The sequence below is a fragment of the Clarias gariepinus genome, chromosome 28, assembly GCF_024256425.1.
Source record: "Clarias gariepinus isolate MV-2021 ecotype Netherlands chromosome 28, CGAR_prim_01v2, whole genome shotgun sequence".
NCBI lineage: Eukaryota > Metazoa > Chordata > Actinopteri > Siluriformes > Clariidae > Clarias > Clarias gariepinus.
The window spans coordinates 4,445,428-4,466,356 of NC_071127.1; the positions used below are offsets into that span (position 1 = coordinate 4,445,428).

Below are 20,929 nucleotides of genomic sequence, written 5' to 3' on the forward strand. Positions count from 1 at the left end.
TAGAGTGGACATGAGACAGAAATTAATTGTCTAATATCATGATTTAGGATACCAGGAGAGACCAGATATGAGCAGCAAATTTGTATCACAATACTTCTTTTTAAGAAACTTCATGAGCTCCACCTTATCTTACACACATGATAACAGCACCAGAGGGTGTAGCTCATCAAACACTCTTTTAACATTGACAATGTTAAAAAAGTACAAAATATATACATTGTGATTATTTCCCTTCAGGATCTCACACAAATGCTGCCAGGATAGTGGGAATAGATTTATAACTCTGAAGAGAATGTGGATAATTACTGAGTGTGTGTCGCTCTCAGTCTGGTTTCCATTTTCAGTTCACATCAATCAACCTTTTTACATGAAATACGCTCTCGAACATGTGGCCTCGTTTCTGGCTCTGCAAACGCTTACAAGCATTTTCTCTCTCTCTCTCTCTCTCTCACAAACACAAACACACTCTCCTCAGGTGTGTGTTCTTTTCTCACTTACCTCACTCTCAGGCCCTTCACACGTCACTTTACTTGACTCCGCCCCTCACCATAACCTTAAGCTTTAATTAATAGTTATATTTTATTGCTGCTACTCGGCTTTTCCTTGAATTTTAAGTTTTGTTTCATCAGGAAAGTTTATTTAAAGACATAATTATTAAGTTTATTTAATGAAGTTTTCATCTTTATTGTCTTCATTGTTAGTTATCACAGGCACAAAACAACCTCAAGCTAAATTTAAAACCTGAAACCTGAATAAGAGCTATTGAGTAATTGTGCCAATACTAGTCTGATTAATCAATTAATAATTTCAGTAATCGGTATATTAATCAATAATCACAATAGTCATTAGTTGCAGCCCCGCTTTAGTGTACTTAGTGTTTTTCTGCTGCGTCACATCAGTTTTTTTTTTTAGGAAAGATCCAATCATAGCACATGGGACAAACAACAGGCCAACAGCCTCGTCTCATTCTCTCTGCATGAACTTGGAAAAACAATACTGAATTTTCAATTCAATTCAATTTTATTTGTATAGCGCTTTTAGCAATTTTCATTGCCGCAAAGCAGCTTTACACAGTCAAAAGAATTATTTAAGTTTGTATGAAATGTGAATTTGTATGAATCAAAATGGTCAGTTTGTCCCTGGTGAGCAAGCCGAGGGTGACAGTGGCAAGGAAAAACTCCCTGAGATGGTAATAGGAAGAAACCTTGAGAGGAACCAGACTCAACAGGGAACCCATCCTCATTTGGGTGAAACAGAAAGCAGTAAATGATCTGCATTTATACAGTGTGTAGGGTGGGAGGCAGTTCAGCTATAATAGCTGATGTTAATTGATGTTAATATGGAGTCCAGGTAGTTATTGAAGACCCAGGTAGACTTGTAAGAAGTTCCAGTCATGAACTATCGAACTGTCCCCAGAGAAACAGTTGGCAACACCAGTCAAGGCCAGAACCATTTTCTAGAGAGAATCATTCCCAGACACCAGACGCATCCCAGAGAGACACACGGGGCATCCATGTGACGAGATCTTCAGCCAGAAGCGGGGCACCAGGATGGGTCAGACAGGTCCGGAGGGCAGAGGGAGTCTGGATCACTGGCAGCGCAGGAACGACATGTGTATCTCGACAGAGAGAGGGAAATAGTGAAAGGGGGAGACAGGAGGAGAGAGGAAAGAGAAAGAGGGGGGGGGAAGAGAAGAAGAGGAGAGATGGCAGTTAGGTATGGTCACAGTCACACAATGTATAATGTGAATGTATATTAACTGTAGAGTGCAAGCAGAGACTCCGGCAGGACTAACTATGACAGCATAACTAAAAGGGAGAGTCAGAAGGAAACACAAACATGAGGGCTTTCTGACATGTAAAGCAAACAATCACCTCACCGTCAGCAAACCTGAGTGATCAATGAGAGTGAGGAAGACAGCATCCAAACATACCAGTTCACCATAATACTCTACATCCATGAGTCCCCAGATCTGCTCCTTTACCTATGGCAAATCTATTTATAAAAATGCTTGGCTAAATAAATAGGTTTTTAGCCTGGACTTAAACACTGAGACTGTGTCTGAGTCCCGAACACTATTTGGAAGACTATTCCATAATTTTGGGGCTTTGTAAGAAAAAGCTCTGCCCCCAGCTGTATTTTTCATAATACGCGGTACTGACAAGCAGCCTGCATCCTTTGATCGAAGTAGGCGAGCCGGATCGTAAGACACTAGCAGTTCGCTCAGGTACTGCGGCGCGAGACCATTTAATGCTTTATATGTCAAGAGTAGTATTTTAAAATCAATGCGAAATTTCACAGGGAGCCAATGGAGTGAAGATAAGATAGGGGTGATGTGCTCATATCTTCTGGTTCTAGTGAGGACTCTCGCTGCTGCATTCTGGACTAGCTGAAGCTTATTTATGCATCTAGCTGAACAACCAGACAGTAAGGCATTACAATAGTCCAGCCTAGAGGTGATAAAAGCATGAACTAGTTTTTCTGCATCGTTTAGCGACAATAAATTTCTTATCCTGGCAATATTTCTAAGGTGAAAAAATGCTATCCTGGTAATATTATCTACATGTGCTTCGAATGAAAGGCTGGAATCAATAATCACACCAAGGTCTTTCACTGTTGCATTTGATGGAACAGAAAGGCCATCTAAAGTTACGGTGTGATCTAAAATTTTACTCCTAGCTGTATGCGGTCCTATGACTAGAACTTCTGTCTTATCCGGATTTAGCAGAAGGAAGTTAATTAGCATCCAATTTCTTATGTCCTGCACACATTGCTCAATTTTAGTAAGCTGTTTTTTCTCATCAGGTTTTGCTGAGACATATAACTGTGTATCGTCAGCATAACAATGAAAACTAATACCATGCTTACGGATTATGTTGCCCAAAGGAAGCATGTAAAGGGAAAAAAGCAGTGGACCTAAAATTGAACCCTGCAGAACGCCAAACTCCACTAGAGAACATGCAGAATAATCACCATTTAAGTCTACATACTGATAATGATGGGTCAGATAGGATTTGAGCCAGGAGAGGGCTGTACCCCTAATTCCTACTACATTTTCTAATCTGTGAAGAAGAATAGCGTGATCAACGGTGTCAAAAGCTGCACTGAGGTCAAGTAATACAAGCATAGTTACACAACCCTGATCAGAAGCCAATAGAATGTCATTTACTACTTTAACGAGTGCTGTCTCTGTACTGTGATGAGGCCTAAATCCTGACTGATACAGTTCATGTATGCCATTTCTATGTATATATGAGCATAGATGCTCCGCTACTATCTTTCCCAGAATCTTAGAGATAAAGGGGAGGTTTGATATTGGCCTGTAACTGGACAGCTGACAGGGGTCGAGGTCAGGTTTCTTAATTATTGGTTTGATAACTGCTAATTTAAAAGATTTTGGAACATAACCAATGCTGAGTGAAGAATTAATTATTCTCAACAGGGGTTCTGTTATTGCTGGTACTATCTGTTTAAGAAAATGTGTCGGTACAGGATCTAATATACAGGTTGATGAATTTGAAGAAGAGATGAGTGAAATTAGTTCATTCTCTTCAAGGGGAGTAAAGTATTCTAGGTTCTGATCTGACATGGCTAGATTAACATCTGCATCAATTACATTGTTCGGTTTCAAAACCTCAATTTTATGCCTAATATTTACAATTTTATTATTAAAAAAGTTTATGAAGTCCTCACTATTGCATGATGTTGTTGTGGAGATATCTGCAGTGGTCTTATTTCTGGTTAATTTGGCTACAGCATTAAATAAGAATCTAGGATTATTTTTGTTATTTTCTATAAGAGTGGAGAGATATGTTGATCTAGCTACACTAAGAGCTTTTCTATAGTTCAGGATGCTCTCCTTCCATGCTATTTGAAATACTAGTAATTTAGTTTGACGCCATTTACGTTCTAATTTCCGAGCAGTCTGTTTTAAAGTGCGCGTGTGATCGTTATACCAGGGAGCAAGTTTCTTATCTCTAATAATTTTTCTTTTAACTGGAGCTACATTATCTAAGGTATAGCGAAATGTCGACTCTAAATATTCAGTCGCCTGATTGAGTTCTGTGGGGTCAGACGGTGATCTAATCGAAGTTGGGAACTCTGGGAGATTACTGATAAAATTCTGTTTGGTAGTTGATGTGAATGTACGTTTCATACGGTAGCGCGGCGCTGTGCGCACTTGAATTGAGACAAGATAGTGATCTGAGATAACTTCAGATAGTGGAATTGTGAATAAATTTCTTATACTTAATCCGAATAATATTATTAAATCTAAAGTGTGACCTGCTTTATGAGTGGGTCCTACTACACACTGATTTACTCCTACCGAGTCCAGTATGGACATAAATGCTGTTCTCAGAGGGTCTTCTGGGTTTTCAAAATGAATATTAAAATCTCCAGCAATTAACACTTTGTCTACAGAAACGACTAGGTTTGAAAGGAAATCTGCAAATTCACTAAGAAATTCCGAGTACGGCCCTGGAGGTCTGTAAATGACAATTAGCGGGATCGACTGACCTGACTTAATATAGTTAAATCCACTTATGTTCCTATAAAGAATTTCAAATGAATTAAATTTGTGTCCGTGTTTTTGTACAATAGTCAAATTATCATTGTGAATAACTGCGACGCCTCCTCCTCTACCAGTTAACCGAGGCTGGTGTATGTAGCTGTATCCAGGAGGACTAGCTTCATTTAGAGCTACATACTCGTCCTGTTTAATCCAGGTTTCTGTTAAACAGAGTATATTAAACTCCTGATCTGTGATAATTTCATTAAGTATAACTGCTTTAGATGCGAGAGATCTAATATTTAACAGTCCTAGCTTCAGATCAGAGGTGCCGGCTGCGCATTCAGTCTGATTCAAGTTTGTGGTCTTTATGTTAATTAAATTACTAAAACAGACTTTCTGAGTCTTTCTAAATTTGTTTTTAGCTCGGGGAACAGACACAGTCTCAATACAGTGAACCCTGAGTGACGACTCTATGCAGCTAGCAGACGGTTGGTTTAGCCTGTCTGTCTGCTCCCTGGCCTGGGCTCTGGATTGTCACCGATTAACTAGGCCTTTTCTAAGACTATGAGCTATACTGCAAGAAATGAGAGCAGCACCTTCCCGAGTGGGATGGACACCGTCCCGCCCTAACAGGCCAGCTTTGCCCTCAAAGGTCTTCCAATTATCAATAAAGCCCACGTTGTTTTCGGAGCACCACCTGGACATCCAGCAGTTCAGCGACCATAACCTGCTGTAAGTTATGTCACCACGTCTCATTGGGATGGGACCAGAGCATACTACTCCATCGGACATCGCCTTCGCTAATTTAAACACCTCTATAAAGTTATTCTTACTAACCTCTGACTGACGAAGGCGTATATCGTTGGCTCCAGCATGTACTACTATCTTGGAGAACCTGTGCTGTCCTAGAGCCCTAAGATTACCTGCTATGTCCGGTGCTCTGGCTCCTGGGATATACCTAACCACTGCCGCTGGCGCCCCTAAAGGTCTAGCTAATTTCACATGTCTCATTATAGAGTCTCCTATAACCAGAGCTCTTTCAGGTTTCTCAGTGGGTGCATCACTGAGGAGAGCAAACCTGTTGGACGCGTGAAGCGCAGAAGAGGTGTGCTCCGGTGGGCTAGCCTTAGCGTTAGCTTTGGCTGAACGAGTATGCCGCCGAGTCGTCACCCACTCGCCCCGCTGTGAGGGCTCTAATGCCAGAGTCGGGGGCTGGTTATCTCCGCCTGCGGCACCCAGACTGTCCGCTACGGGAATAACGCTGCTCTTACACTCTCTAACCCTCTCTAAAGTCTGGATGCGCTCCTCTAACACTGATATCTTCTCCGTCAGAGTGCTCACTAACACACACCTATCACAAATAAAATTACCACTAACGACAAAGGAAGAATGTCTAAACATCCTGCACTCCACACACTGAACAAGCTGAATATTAGACATAATAACGTACCTGAGTCAGAGTTTTCGTTGTTTGGAGCTGAATTCCGTTTGTTGTTCTTAGAAGAAGAAACTCGCGCGTTCTCCAAAAAGCGCAGAAAAAGGCGAAGCCAAATAGTATGAGATGTAAAAACTAGTTGCTATTAATATTATTGTATAAATGAAAAAAATATGTAATTTAAACGCTAATACAAACGCAAAACTTTCGCGGCAACGATACAAAAACCGTTACGATACAGTTCATGTCCTAATTGACTCACAACAACTATAGTTTGTTTACATGAAATCTGAGAAGTGGTTAAAAATCAGTTTTTATGACTCCAAGCTAAGTGTATGTACAGTAAACACCCGACAATAACTGTATGTTGTTACTGATGTATAGTCTTGTTATTCTTATTACTGTAGTTGTTGTTATTATGATTGCAGGGCTAAATGATCCTCCTCTGGTACAGAGCAGACCCAAACTGGAAGACATGTCCAACCAGTGGACATCTTTACAGGTACCTGATTCCTCATGTCCCACATTTGAGGCAGCTAGAGACCTGAACTCTATAAGAGGTTACAGGTTTACAGGACAGGAGCACACGATGGTGGTGGTTATGATAATTATTATGATGACCGTGATGATGATGAGGATGATGATGTTTGAAGATAATTGGGGACCTAAACTAAATTATTTTTAGGGAAAACAATGACCGTGACTCTACTGAATAAACACTGTCTGGCCCAAACAGAATCACCACCTGGATTTAACAAATAATTAAGAGGCTTCCAATTACTACAGTTAATATGTTTCATCTAACAACAAGTTATTTAACCCTGACTAATGCAGTGAGTAGCTTCTCATTTCTTACATCACATCAAAAGATTTATCCTGTGGTCAGGGCAAAGATGTTACTTTGTTTCAGAACTGTCAAATTACTGTCCTGCATCAAGAAAAGAGAACTTTTAATGCAACCATAGGCCCAAGTCTGGACAAATGCAGAGGGTTGTGTCAGGAAGGGCCTCCGACGTAAAAACATTTGCCAAATCAATGATGATCACAAATACCATTTCCATACCGGATCGGTTGTGGCCCGGGTTAACAACGACCGCCACCGGTGCTGTTGACCTACGGGTGCCGGTGGAAATTGGGCTACTGTTGGTCAAAAAAGAAGAGGAGGAAGGCATGTACGAAAGCAGAGAGAAAAAAGGAAAGGCAAGAGTTTAGGAGTGATAGTAGGGACTTTGAATGTTGGGACTATGACAGGGAAGGCAAGAGAGTTGGTTGATATGATGCAAAGAAGGAAGGTGGATATACTGTGCGTCCAGGAGACCAGGTGGAAAGGTAACAAGGCTAGAAGCTTAGGATCAGGGTTCAAATTGTTTTACCATGGTGTGGAGGGGAGAAGAAATGGAGTAGGAGTTATCCTGAAAGAGGAGTTTGTTAGGAATGTTCTAGAGGTGAAAAGAGTATCAGGCAGGTTGATGAGTATGAAGCTGGATATTGAAGGCGTGAGGTTAAATGTTGTTAGTGGCTATGCCCCACAGGTAGGATGTGAGTTAGAAGATGAGACATTCTGGAGTAAGTTAGATGAAGTGATGCAGAGCATCCCCAGAGGTGAGAGAGTGGTGATTGGTGCAGACTTCAATGGACATGTTGGGGAAGGGAACAGGGGTGATGAAAATGTGATGGGCAGGTTTGGTCTTCAGGACAGGAATGTAGAAGGACGACAGATGAGGATGGAGGAAAGAGGATGGAAATGGCAGTAGGAAATACTTTTTTCCAGAAGAGACAGGAACATAAGGTGACATATAAGGGTGGAGGCAGAAGCACTCAGTTAGACTACATTGTGTGTCGACGTTGTAATCTGAAAGAGATTAGTGACTGCAAAGTGTTGGTAGGAGAGAGTGTAGCCAGACAACACAGAATGGTGGTGTGTAAAATAACCCTGGTGGTGAAGAAGGTGAAGAGGACAAAGGCAGAGCAGAGGACAAAGTGGTGGAAGCTGAGAAAGGAAGAATGTTGTGTAGTCTTCAGGGAGGAGTTGAGACAGGCTATGGGTGGTCAGGAGGTGCTTTCAGTTGACTGGACAACTACAGCCAATGTGATCAGGGAGACAGGAGGTGTATCATCAGGTAAGGCAAAAGTGGACAAGGAGACTTGGTGGTGGAACGAGGTAGTCCAGGAGTGTATACAGGGAAAGAGGCTAGCTAAGAAGAAGTGGGACTCTGAGAGGACAGAAGAGAGTAGACAGGAGTACAGGGAGATGCAGCGTAAGGTGAAAGTAGAGGTGGCAAAGGCCAAACAAAGAGCATATGAGGACTTGTATGCTAGATTAGATAGTAAGGAGGGTGAGGTGGATCTGTACAGGTTGGCGAGGCAGAAAGATAGAGATGGGAAGGATGTGCAGCAGGTTAGAGTGATTAAAGATAGAGATGAAAATGTACTAACTGTCAAGAACTAACCTGAGATGACCAGAAGACGTAGCTTTAGCGGTTAGCCCTGTGTAGCGTGACTGGTAAACCCAAACGCGGAGTGACACGAATAGGCAGGATAATCACGCAGTTAGTCTAAGGACTCTCACGATTGGGGAGCAAGGGAAAGACACAATCTAACCCGCGTCCTATAAATACACACTCAGCAAGAAAGCAAAGCCAAAAAGGTGAGTACTCACAGTTAGATGACCGCAAACGAGGCAACATCGGGCAACTCAATGACTGAGCGTTGTACTGTAGTTTGTTTACTCCTTTTATACTTCCTGGTTCGCGACCGCATTACTTCCGGGTCCTAGTGCCGGTCGCGGCTTGAGTGTGCATGACACTGACAGATGCCAGGAGGGTAATAGGAAGATGGAAGGAGTACTTTAAAGAGTTGATGAATGAGGAAAACAAAAGAGAACAAAGAGTAGAAGAGGTGACTGTTGAGGAGCAGGAAGAGGATGAAGAGTGGAAAGGCTGTTGGTCCTGATGACATACAGGACCTGTGGAGGTATGGAAGTGCTTAAGAGGGGTGGCAGTCGAGTTTCTGACTAGTTTGTTTAACAAGATCTTGGAGAGTGAGAAGAATGGAGGAGAGGTGTATTGGTGCAGATTTTTAAGAACAAGGAAGATGTGCAGAGCTGTGGCAATTACAGAGGCATAAAGCTAATGAGCAATACAATGATGCTGTGGGAAATAGTAGTGGAAGGTAGGTTAAGGGCATAGGTGAGCAATATGGTTTCATGCCAAGAAAGAGTACATTAGATGCAGTATTTGCTTTGAGGATGCTGATGGAGAAGTGCAGAGAAGGTAATAAAGAGTTGCATTGTGTCTTTGTAGATTTAGAGAAGGCGTACGACAGGGTGCCAAGAGAGGAGCTGTGGTTTTGTATGAGGAAGTCTGGAGTGGCAGAGAAGTATGTTAGAGTGGTGCAGGACATGTATGAGAGCTGTAAGACAGTGGTGAGATGTGCTGTATGTGTGACAGAAGAGTTAAAGGTGGAGGTGGGTCTGCAGCAAGGATCGGCTCTTAGCCCATTTTTGTTTGCTCTGGTGATGGACAGGATGACAGATGAGGTTAGACAGAAGTCTCCATGGACCATGATGTTTGCAGATGATATTGTGCTTTGTAGCGAGAGCAGGGAACAGGTGGAAGAAAATTTGGAGAGGTGGAGGTATGTTCTGAAAGTAAAGGAATGAAGGTTAGCCGCAGAAAGACGGAATACATGTTTGTGAATGAGAGGAACCCAAGAGGAACGGTGAGGATACAGGGAGCAGAGGTAAAGAAGGTGCAGGACTTTAAGTACTTAGGGGCAACGGTCCAGAGCAACGGAGAGTGCGGAAAGGAGGTGAAGAGGCGGAAACAGGCAGGTTGGAATGGGTGGAGAAAAGTTGCAGGTGTGTTGTGCGATAAAAGAGTATCAGCAAGGATGAAAGGAAAGGTGTACAGGAAAGTGGTGAGACCAGTGATGCTTTATGGCTTAGAAACAGGAGGCAGAGCTGGAGGTAGCAGAGCTGAAGATGTTGAGGTTCTCTTTGGGAGTGACAAGGATGGATAGGATTAAGAATGAGTTTATCAGAGGGACAACCTATGTTAGATGTTTTGGAGATAAAGTCAGAGAGACCAGATTGAGGTGGTTTGGACATGTTCAGAGAAGAGATGGTGAATATATTGGTAGAAGGATGCTGAGGTTTGAACTGCCAGGCAGGAGGTCTAGAGGAAGACCAAAGAGGAGATTTATGGATGCTGTTTATTGTTGCTGGAGATTTCAACCATGCAAATCTCAAGTCAGTGCTTCCTAGATTCCATCAATATGTGGACTTTGCAACGAGAGGGAAAAACATGCTAGATCTTGTTTACACAAACAACCCCACAACCATACGCAAACATCCCCGGCGCACTCCACTACACTACATCTTGCCCTCACACACTTGGACAAGAAGGACACATATGTTTGAATGCTGTACATAGATTTCAGCTCAGCATTCAACACTATCATCCCCCAACAACTGATTGGGAAGCTGAACCTGTTGGGCCTGAACACCTCCCTCTGCAACTGGCTCATGGACTTTCTGACTGGTAGGCTGAGTCAGTACGGATCGGAAACTGCACCTCCAGCACCACCACACTGAGCACTGGGGCCCCACAAGGCTGCGTGCTCAGTCCTCTGCTATTCACACTGCTGACTCACGACTGTGTAGTTCGCTGATGACACGACCGTGGTGGGTCTCATTAGCAAGAACGACGAGTCAGCATACAGAGAGGAAGTGCAGAGGCTAACGGACTGGTGTAAAGACAACAACCTGTCTCTAAATGTTGACAAGACAAAGGAGATGGTTGTTGACTTTAGGAGAACATGAGGCGACCATTCTCCGCTGAGCATCAACGGCTCCTCTGTGGGAATCGTCGAAAGCATCAAATTCCTGTTTGTCCACCTAGAGAAGGACCTCAGCTGGTCCCTCAACACCAGCTCCCTACACAAGAAATCCCAACAGCGTCTCTTCTTTCTGAGAAGACTGAGAAAGGCCTTCGGTCAGCCCAGCGGTCAAATGAAATATTAGAGTGTGACTTTTTTTGGCCGGGCACAATAAAAATGTGTACTGAAATGATTCTATTGAGAGCAAATCCATGTCAGTTCCTGTGTAATGTCAAATGCATTGATCACAAAACTGTTCAAATGATCTCTTTTTATGCCTTTATTTATTATTTAGAACATGGTATTATTTATCTATCAGGTTTTTATACTGATAATAAGTGTGTGTGTGTGTGTGTCTGTGTGTGTGTCTGTGTGCGTGTGTCTGTGTGTGAGTTTAACTGCTGGCTGTTATAGAAGTGCTTTTCATTCTGTAGTGTCTCAGCTCCACCCATCATAGCCGTTGGTGTGGGGTTCTCCGCACCCTCCTCACTCCCCTCCAATCCGTTTATCAGCTCCACCACGCCCGGCTCGCCCCTGCACTCTCTACAGGGAACCCCTGTGCGCTCTGAGGCGTCTCTCAGCAATCTGCATGTCCCCCTCGACTCCATCAAAACCAGTCAGTATAATCAGTATAACACACTAAACATCATCTCTATGTCAGGTGTATATATGCATGTATAAGTGCGCGCGCGTGTGTGTGTAGGTAAGGCTCTTTGTGTGACTGCGTATGATAAAGACGGAGTGCGTGTCCTCCTGGGAGACCGGATGTCCTGGTCATTGTGGTGTCCATGCTGAACACATCAGATGACCTCAAGATACACACCTCTGAAGGCTTATACTGACTTTTTTTTTCTCTCAGTATATGAAGGTGAAGCATCAGAGTCCCTCAGGAGCTAAGCTGGCGCCCTTTAACCCCATTCTGCCCCCTTCCTCCATCACATGCGTTTCGCTAACCCGCCTAAGTTGACACACACAGGAGGTACAGTCTTCTTTTTGCTATCTGAAGCCATGACACGGTGTGTTAATTGTTGTGTGTGTGTGTTTGTGTGTGTTTATGTGTGTGTGTGTGTGTGTGTGTGTGTGTGTGTGTGTGTGTGTTGCAGGAGAATGTGCGTCTGCCCTACAAGCTGATGTTCCCCCTCAGTGAGAGACAGTACTGTGAGTGAGCTGGGCCACTTTTCTCCACCAGAGAGATGGGGAAACCTGTAGAGCTGACACGCACACACACACACAGTAAGATCTGTCTCAGACGTCTGTAAGAAAACTCCTGGTTTATTTATTAATCTGTGTATTATTAAAGCTGTAAACGATGAGTGTGTTTCAGGGTCCAGGTTAGCTTCTAGTCACTATGAGCTACAGCACTAATGCTAACCCTGAGATTTCACACTGCACACGTGGACTCTAAATCATCTCTGTAAAGGAAATCACAGCTACTGCAGTCTCTGTCTTCCACTGTCTATAGACGTGGTGTGTTCGAGTCAAACCAGGACTTTTGATTGTGCAGAATAACAGAACACACCTGAGTGTAAAATCTCCCTTTATTTCTTCATATAATATCCTGCTACACTAATGCACTTATCCCAGTGTTTCATTAGTGCTTTGGTATCATGAAACTAGAAAGTTTTCTCAGTATGACCTAGACATGATTGTCCTGCCTGTCTGATTCACATCTGAAATGGTGACAAGTTTCCCGCGTTCCACTCACTGAATGTACACTGAATGACTGCAGTGGGCTCTGAGCCACCTCGGCCAGGATCGTCCTTTATGGCCTTCTTTAAAACGTCCACACCAGTCAAATATTTGAGAATCTCATCACCGTACTTTGCCTGAAGTCTTCTGTAAATGTCAATCACTTTTATACCTTCATTCACCAGAAATTTTACCACAAGTCCTGGTTTGACTTGGACACCCCTCCCACATATGTGTGTTACCTCTTTCCGCTGATTAATGTAAAGCATGTGGTGTAAACATCCACAGAGTCACCCAATCAGAAACCGTCTGGGGACAGAGCGATGATTTTTAATGATTAATTTCCAGCAACAACAGCCAGTAGTTATTTTAAGACATGAATGTCAGCTGTTCTGCAACAGTTCTTACATAAACATTCAATTGTAAATCAAGTATTATTCCAGAACAACTGACCTCTATGTTTTAAATAACGACTGACTATATATACTCTATATATTTTATTTCAGAGTTTTGAAAAAAAAAAAAAAAAAAAGTAAATAAATAAATCCAGTATTGTTCTCGCAAAACTTGACTCTTTAGCGTTGCTGATTTAGTCCAGCAGGTGGCAGCAATGCTCCTAAAAGCTTGATCCTCGTCCATGTATTATCGATCCAGTCCAGCGGGGGTCAGTAATTCGCCTAAAAGCTGGCTGCCAACCGCTAAACAAATAAAAGAAGAAGAAGCATTGGGTGGGCGAAAATAATACTCGGATATTGTTAAACATGCATGGAGAGAAATACTGAGTAGCTGAGTTTTACATTCAGCTTGGCCTAAAATATAAAGGCATTCAGTATGTCCTCGGAGTTTGGCCCTTTTCGTATTTTGGCGCCGGAAATATGAGTCACGTGATCTCGATTTATTTTCCTCCTATGTTGCGTTTTTTTCTCTCTCCAGTTTTTTTTTTCTTTTAACGAATTTTTCTCCTCCTTAATGTCCCTTACGGGCTCCGTACGTGTGAAATGCATTTTAAAAAATCTGATTGCTTTGAATTCTGCTTTGGGGGACGGCGAGTATTTATAAAATCAGATCTGTGTCACATTAAGATAAAAATATGACGTAATAAGAGATTATTATTAGTAAGAACTTTTATTCTGTTTTTTGACTATTAACGTGGACTTGTAGTGTGACTTCAGAACAACAAAACATCAAGAATTTCCCTAAATAATTTAATTTTAGATGTTTAAAACATTTCTTTTTCATTTTTTGCCTTTTCGATTCAGAGTTCATTCGAATGAGTTGAATCAAAGCGTCGATTCCCTGAACGACTTATGACTCGGACATAAACATGGCATAATTATAAATAAATAAATGTATGAATAAATAAGTAAATATATGAATAAATACAATATACCCTGGAAAATTGCTAAATGTATTCCTACTTTTGTTTATTAACATATTTCAAGATTTATTTATTTCTGAATTTCCACATTTCTTCATTTATTTATCTTTGCCTCGTCACAATTCTTTATTTATCTATTTTAGATTTTCCACATTTTTACATATATTTATTTTCAAAAGAAGAAATACATATAGCAATTTTCCTGGGTATATTGTATTTATTTATTTATTTATTTACTTATTCACACATTTATTTATTCATAATTGTCATGTTTAGTCCTCCATATGTTTAACCCTTTTCACCTGCCTTTTACCCCTAAATATTCAGAACATGTAGACTCAGAATTTACCCGAGTTACATCATATTTTCTCTATATATTACACAAACAGAAATCTCTCTCTCTCTCTCTCTCTCTCTGCTCCTGCATGACATGACACACTGCATAACACTCATAATCCCTCTGCTGTGATTATATCTGACTAAATACAATTTCCTTAAAACAAGTAGATATTTATTAATGGCATGATTGATGTTGTGTGTTTAGGAATGTAATTTATTCCAGCAGTAGAGTTCAAGTTCAAGTTCAAGTAGGCTTTATTGTCACTTCAACCATATACAGTTAGTACACAGTGAAACGAAACAACGTTCCTCCAGGACCAAGGTGCTACATGCAACATAAACTTACAACATAAATTAACAGAGAAGCTAAACTAGCCAGCTAGGAGGCCTAGTTAGCTGGCTAGCAGAGACAAGACAGATATTCCTAACATAAATTACAACATAAATTAACAAAAAAACTAACTAAAGACTAACTAACTAAAAGACTATCTACAGGTTTTTTTCCAGACAACAGACAACAACATAAAGTGCACGTGCAAATGTGCAAAACAAGCAACAACAAAGTGACAGTGCGACAACAACGACATATCAGAACATAAAATATGGTGTTGAGGTAGTAAAACATAGCAGCAAGAATTGATATTTGTGCAAAAAGTAATGAATATTGTGCAGAAGAGATAAACAGTGAGGCATTTACAGATGTGTGTACGATAGTTTGTGTGGGTCAGTGTGTCTGCGCTTGTGTTGATTAGTCAGTCCAGTCTCAGTGTTTTGATGTATTGATGTAGTTGAGTTAAGCTGAGTGATAATGTTTGTGTGTGTGTGTGTGTGTGTGTGTGTGTGTGTGTGTTTATCAGTTCAGTCCCTTTTTGTTGAGGAGACGGATGGCTTGTGGAAAAAAGCTGTTGCACAGTCTGGATGTGTGTGCCCGAATGCTTCGGTACCTTTTTTCAGATGGCAGGAGTGTGAAGTGTGTGTGAGAGGGGTGTGTCCGATCAGCCACAATGCTGTTGGCTTTGCGGATGCAGCGTGTGGTGTAGATGTCTTCAATGGAGGGAAGAGAGACCCCAATGATCTTCTCCGCTGTCCTTACTATCCGCTGTAGGGTTTTGCGGTCCGATATGGCACAATTCCCAAACCAGACAGTGATGCTCTCGATAGTCCCTCTATAGAAGGTGATCAGGATCGGTGGTGGTGGATCAGCACCTTCAGGATTCAGCAGTGTGTCCATGAGCTCTCTGTACATACACTAATATTCAAACATGGAGAGCCCTGATCTGGAGACAGAGAATGAGACCGCGCCCTCAGAAAAGCAGTAAGTTACTATGTCCTAGTGTTTTAGTCACTGAACATTCATATCTAATATATGTAGTGAGTATTCATGAAAATAATAACTAACACAGACATCACCTGACAAAAATCCCAGATTCTGTACATTGTGAAAAGATGTCCTTAATAAGTGCAGTTAAAAAGTAAACAGTAGTCATGAGACAATACACTAATATAATATAAGACATATCGCTATATAGGCTTCACAATAATGAACAGGCAGTGTCGACACAAAACACTTAAAATTGTATTACATTTATTTTTCTCTGTAATGGCAACATATCCAACGACTGCAATATCACTACCACAGGGTGTTAAACTCTCACTCTGACTGGGACACATCGGCATTTTAGTGAGACCCTGCAGAGACATAACTACAATGTATATTATATAGTTTTATTTATTTATTTTAATTAATATAAAATCACACCACCAGTACACACACACTGTGCTTCTGAATGGTGTTAGACACGAGTGTGACTTACATCAAGCACAGCACACAGGTGTTAATTTTAATCTGCATTTTAGATCGTTGTCAACCCAACTGTGATAGAAACTGGAGTGTACGTATATACAGCAGTTTACAGTAACTACCTTCAGATGGCTGCACTGTGGATCTGCTGTGAATTCTGGGTAGTGTGATCATGTTAAACGCAAATAATATTAATAGCAACTAGTTTTTACATCTCATACTATTTGGCTTCGCCTTTTTCTGCGCTTTTTGGAGAACGCGCGAGTTTCTTTGTCTAAAAACAACAAACGGAATTCAGCTCCAAACAACAACAACTCCGACTCAGGTACTATATCATGTCTAATATTCAGCTCGTTCAGTGTGTAGAGTGCAGGATGTTTAGACATTCTTCCTCCGTCGTTAGTGGTAATTTTATTTGTGATAGGTGTGTGTTAGTGAGCACTCTGACGGAGAAGATATCAGCGTTAGAGGAGCGCATCCAGACTTTAGAGAGGGTTAGAGAGTGTAAGAGCAGTGTTATTCCTGTAGTGGACAGTCTGGGTGCCAAAGGCGGAGATAACCAGCCCCCGACTCCGGCATTAGAGCCCTCACAGCGGGGCGAGTGGGTGACGACTCGGCGGCATACTCGTTCAGCCAAAACTAACGCTAAGGCTAGCCCACCGGAGCACACCTCTTCTTCTGCGCTTCACGTGTCCAACAGGTTTGCTCTCCTCAGTGATGCACCCGCTGAGAAACCTGAAAGAGCTCTGGTCATAGGAGACTCTATACTGAGACAGCAGGCAGTGGTTAGGTGTATACCGGGAGCCAGAGCACCGGACATAGCAGGTAATCTTAGGGCTCTAGGACAGCACAGGTTCTCCAAGATAGTGGAACATGCTGGAGCTAATGATATACGCCTTCATCAGTCAGAGGTTAGTAAGAATAACTTTATAGAGGTGTTTAAATTAGCGAAGGCGATGTCCGATGGAGTAGTATGCTCTGGTCCCATCCCAATGAGACGTGGTGACATAACTTACAGCAGGTTATGGTGGCTGAACCGCTGGATGTCCAGGTGGTGCTCCGAAAACAACGTGGGCTTTATTGATAATTGGAAGACCTTTGAGGCCAAAGCTGGCCTGTTAGGACGGGACAGTGTCCATCCCACTCGGGAAGGTGCTGCTCTCATTTCTTGCAGTATAGCTCATAGTCTTAGAAAAGGCCTAGTTAATCGGTGACAATCCAGAGCCCAGGCTCTGACAGACAGGCTAAACTAACCGTCTGCTAGCTGCATAGAGTCGTCACCCAGGGTTCACTGTATTGAGACTGTGTCTGTTCCCCGAGCTAAAAACAAATTTAGAAAGACTCAGAAAGTCTGTTTTAGTAATTTAATTAACATAAAGACCACAAACTTGGATCAGACTGAATGCGCAGCCGGCACCTCTGATCTGAAGCTACACAGGAAAAATGGCAGAGTAGTTTTTCCAGAGTTATTTTTTTTTCCTCAAAAAGAGTTTTTGCTCTATTTTGAGTATACAGAGTTAAATTGGTCCATAAAGTGGGAGCAAAATCCCAGAGTAACTGTTGTGACTCCTCCCATAACTCTCCTCCAAAAGTTTAGTTTATCCGCCATTACTGTCATATGCTGCTGATTTGTGCTTTGGCTTGAGAATAGAATGTGCGCTTCTACTGCATGGTAATGTAAGTGAAGTTTGAAAAGTCTTTGTATTTATTTTCATAATATTTAACTGGTTTTTAAGTCGGATGCTTTTTTTTTTTGCATAGATCACTTTGTCGTGTTAGACTACGCACAAGGCCAGGTTAGAACTAAGTTAGACTAAATTATCTTTAAAGCAAATAGCTAATATAGCTTTACATTTCTAATGTTAATTAAAATTAGTCAGTAGGCTAGTAGCCTATTAATATTTAGTCCACAAAAATAGTGTGATAGCCTTGAGTTGTGCACCACATGTACTTGACTCGGTATAGAGTTAAAGCTGCGGTTTGTACGTCTGTGTTCAAAATGTACAAAAATTATGCAAGCTAGTACACGATGAATCCATTTTCCAAACCGTGTTTTTGGCTTGTCGTGGATCATTGGGGACATAATAAATATTTATATGGGACTATTTAGACTGGTTCAGGTAGGTCCTGCTGCGAAGTAGCCCAGTGATCCATCATGGACATAAAAGGAGGCGTGGCAAATTTTGGCGATTTTAATGTGCATGACTACCCCAATTCGCATAGTAATTTTGATATATAAATACATAGAAGGTATTTTTAGCATTTACAAGGTTTGTCTGTATTTTTTTTGTTGTCCGAATCCAGAATTTCCGGGGTGTCAAATCCAAATTCACTGTTCTCCTCCTAAAGTTTCACCATTACTGTTAGTCACAGCCATCGACTGCTGCTGCTGCTTTGGGTTGAGAAGAGAACGTGGCGTGCGCTTCAGCTGGATGGTAAAGTTCCAAAGTCTTAGTATTCATTTTTAGGATATTCACCTCTTTACTGTACATTTAGCTCAAACTATTTCGTCACGTTTTTTTGAATATTGAAGAGCGATTAAAGAGTGCTTTCTCGTGTTTAAGTTATGTTAAAATCAAATAGCTAGCATATATTGTTGAGTTGGACTGCAAACGTGAACATAATTTCCACAGGTAAAATGAACAAGCAGCATATCAAATGATTATCCACTAAACTTTTATAACAGGCGTTTCGAGTTGAGCACCACATGTACCTGACTCGGTATAACGTTAGCCGTATTTGGATTTCTGGAGACCATTTTGATTTGCATTATTCCTACTTAGACGATAGTTGTTGCTATTAATATTCATAATATAGCCTACAATTTAACTACATAGATTAAAATGTAAACCAAGAAACTTTATTTCATGTAAATAAGAGGTTGCATTACAACTGATTTTCATATTTTAAAAATGACATCCATCATTTTAACACACAATGAACACGGGTGCTCCACAAGGGTGTGTACTGAGTCCTCTACTGTACTCACTCTACACATACGACTGCACGGCCACTAGCAGCTCCAACATCGTTGTGAAGTTTGCGGACGACACAATAGTGGTGGGTCTTATCACCAACGGTGATGAGACGGCATGCAGGGATGAGGTCAGTGCCCTGACACATTGGTGCCAGGAGAATCATCTCTCCCTCAATGTCGGAAAGACCAAAGAGTTGATAGTGGACTTCCGGAGGTGTAGGGGTGCACATTCCCCCATCATCATCAACGGCACTGCTGTGAAGAGAGTGAGCAGCTTCCGCTTCCTGGGTGTCCAAATAGCAGAGGATCTCACATGGTCAGTTCATACTGACAAAACAGTGAAGAAGGCGCAGCAGCGACTCTTCTTTCTCAGGAGACTAAAAAGATTTGGCATGAGCCCCCGCATACTTAGGTCCTTCTACCGCTGTGCCATCGAGAGCATCCTCGCTGGATCCATCACGACCTGGTACGGCAACAGCACCGCCTACAACCGCAAAGCTCTGCAGAGAGTGGTGCGGTGTTCCGAAAGGATAATTAGAGGTGAGCTTCCCTCCCTCCAGGACATCTACAGGAAGCGGTGCCTGAGGAAAGCGCGGAGGATCATCAAAGACTCCAGTCACCCCAGTAACCACCTATTTAAACTGCTCCCGTCAGGCAGGAGGTATGGAAGCATCCGGTCCCGAACCAGCAGGCTGAGGGACAGCTTCTATCATCAGGCCATCAGACTACTGAACACTGACCAATAGGTCTCCACTTGTCACTTTCACAATGTCACTTTACAGACACTAAGCCACTTTATGCACTCCACACTGCACATAATTGCCTTTTTGCACAACAATCATTGCGATCATTCCTTATACATTATACACAAGTAAACACTCCCACAATCGTGTGTGTATGGGTATATACATGTATACATATGTATGTGTATATATATATACATAGACGTGTATATGTGTGTATATTCTGTATGTGTAAATGTGTATACTTATGCTCACTTTTTTTTTATTTATTATATATATATATATATATATATATATATATATATATATATTTTAATAACACTTGCACTATATGTTACTTCTGTATTATCCATATGTATATTTATTCTTATAATTGTACACCACTATTGCTTGTGTAGCTTGCACATAAGAATTTCACTCACGTGTACGGTACCAGTGTACCAGTACGTGATTTGACAATAAAAGCGACTTGACTTGACTTGACTTTAAGTTAATTTCAATTGTGTGTCTATTTTCCAGATGTAGCCTAAGTAATCAAATAATAAATAGGATATTCATTTCCTGTTCAATTAGATCTTAATAAAATAAAATAAAAATTCCAACAATAACCATCTAAGTATAGAAATATTAAGAACCCTGCTTTAACAGAACTAATAAGACAGTTATTGCATATTAAAAACACATTTGTGAACACATTTGAGTGCACTAATGACTGTTATTTTCTTTATCTGACCCTGAGTGTTATCACCCTGTTTAAATTTGTTTTTTTGGGTCTTTCAGGATGCAGACCAATAGTGTTGTCAGAGTGAAGTTCAAAGACAGCCAGAAATATATTTTTTCTTCGAATCTTTTTACATTTCAGTCGTTTTTGGAATGTGGTAAGAGATGCACTTTAAAATTGTTAATAAATACTTTTCCCTATAATTTTTTTATAGCAATAAATTACGTGTTTGATTGTATATTATGGGGTTAAAAAATAACTGTTTCTTTGGCATTGCTGGCCTTTGTCAATTTTCATTGGTGTGTTTTCCTTCAGTTGCTAAGAAATTTGATCTTTCTACAATGGATGTTAAAGTCTTTGATGACTCGAAGACAGAAGTTGATGAGGAAGCATTTGGATATCTGTTGACACGACCAGATCTTGGTGTCCTAGAAATTGTCATTCCAAGCACAGCA

General features: G+C 41.3%; 1 protein-coding gene across 1 annotated transcript in view; it reads right to left on the reverse strand.

Annotated features, from left to right (window-relative positions):
- The window catches only part of LOC128515593 (NACHT, LRR and PYD domains-containing protein 3-like), a 252,939-nt gene that overhangs the window by 135,677 nt on the left and 96,333 nt on the right, over positions 1-20,929 (reverse strand). The window lies entirely within an intron of this gene.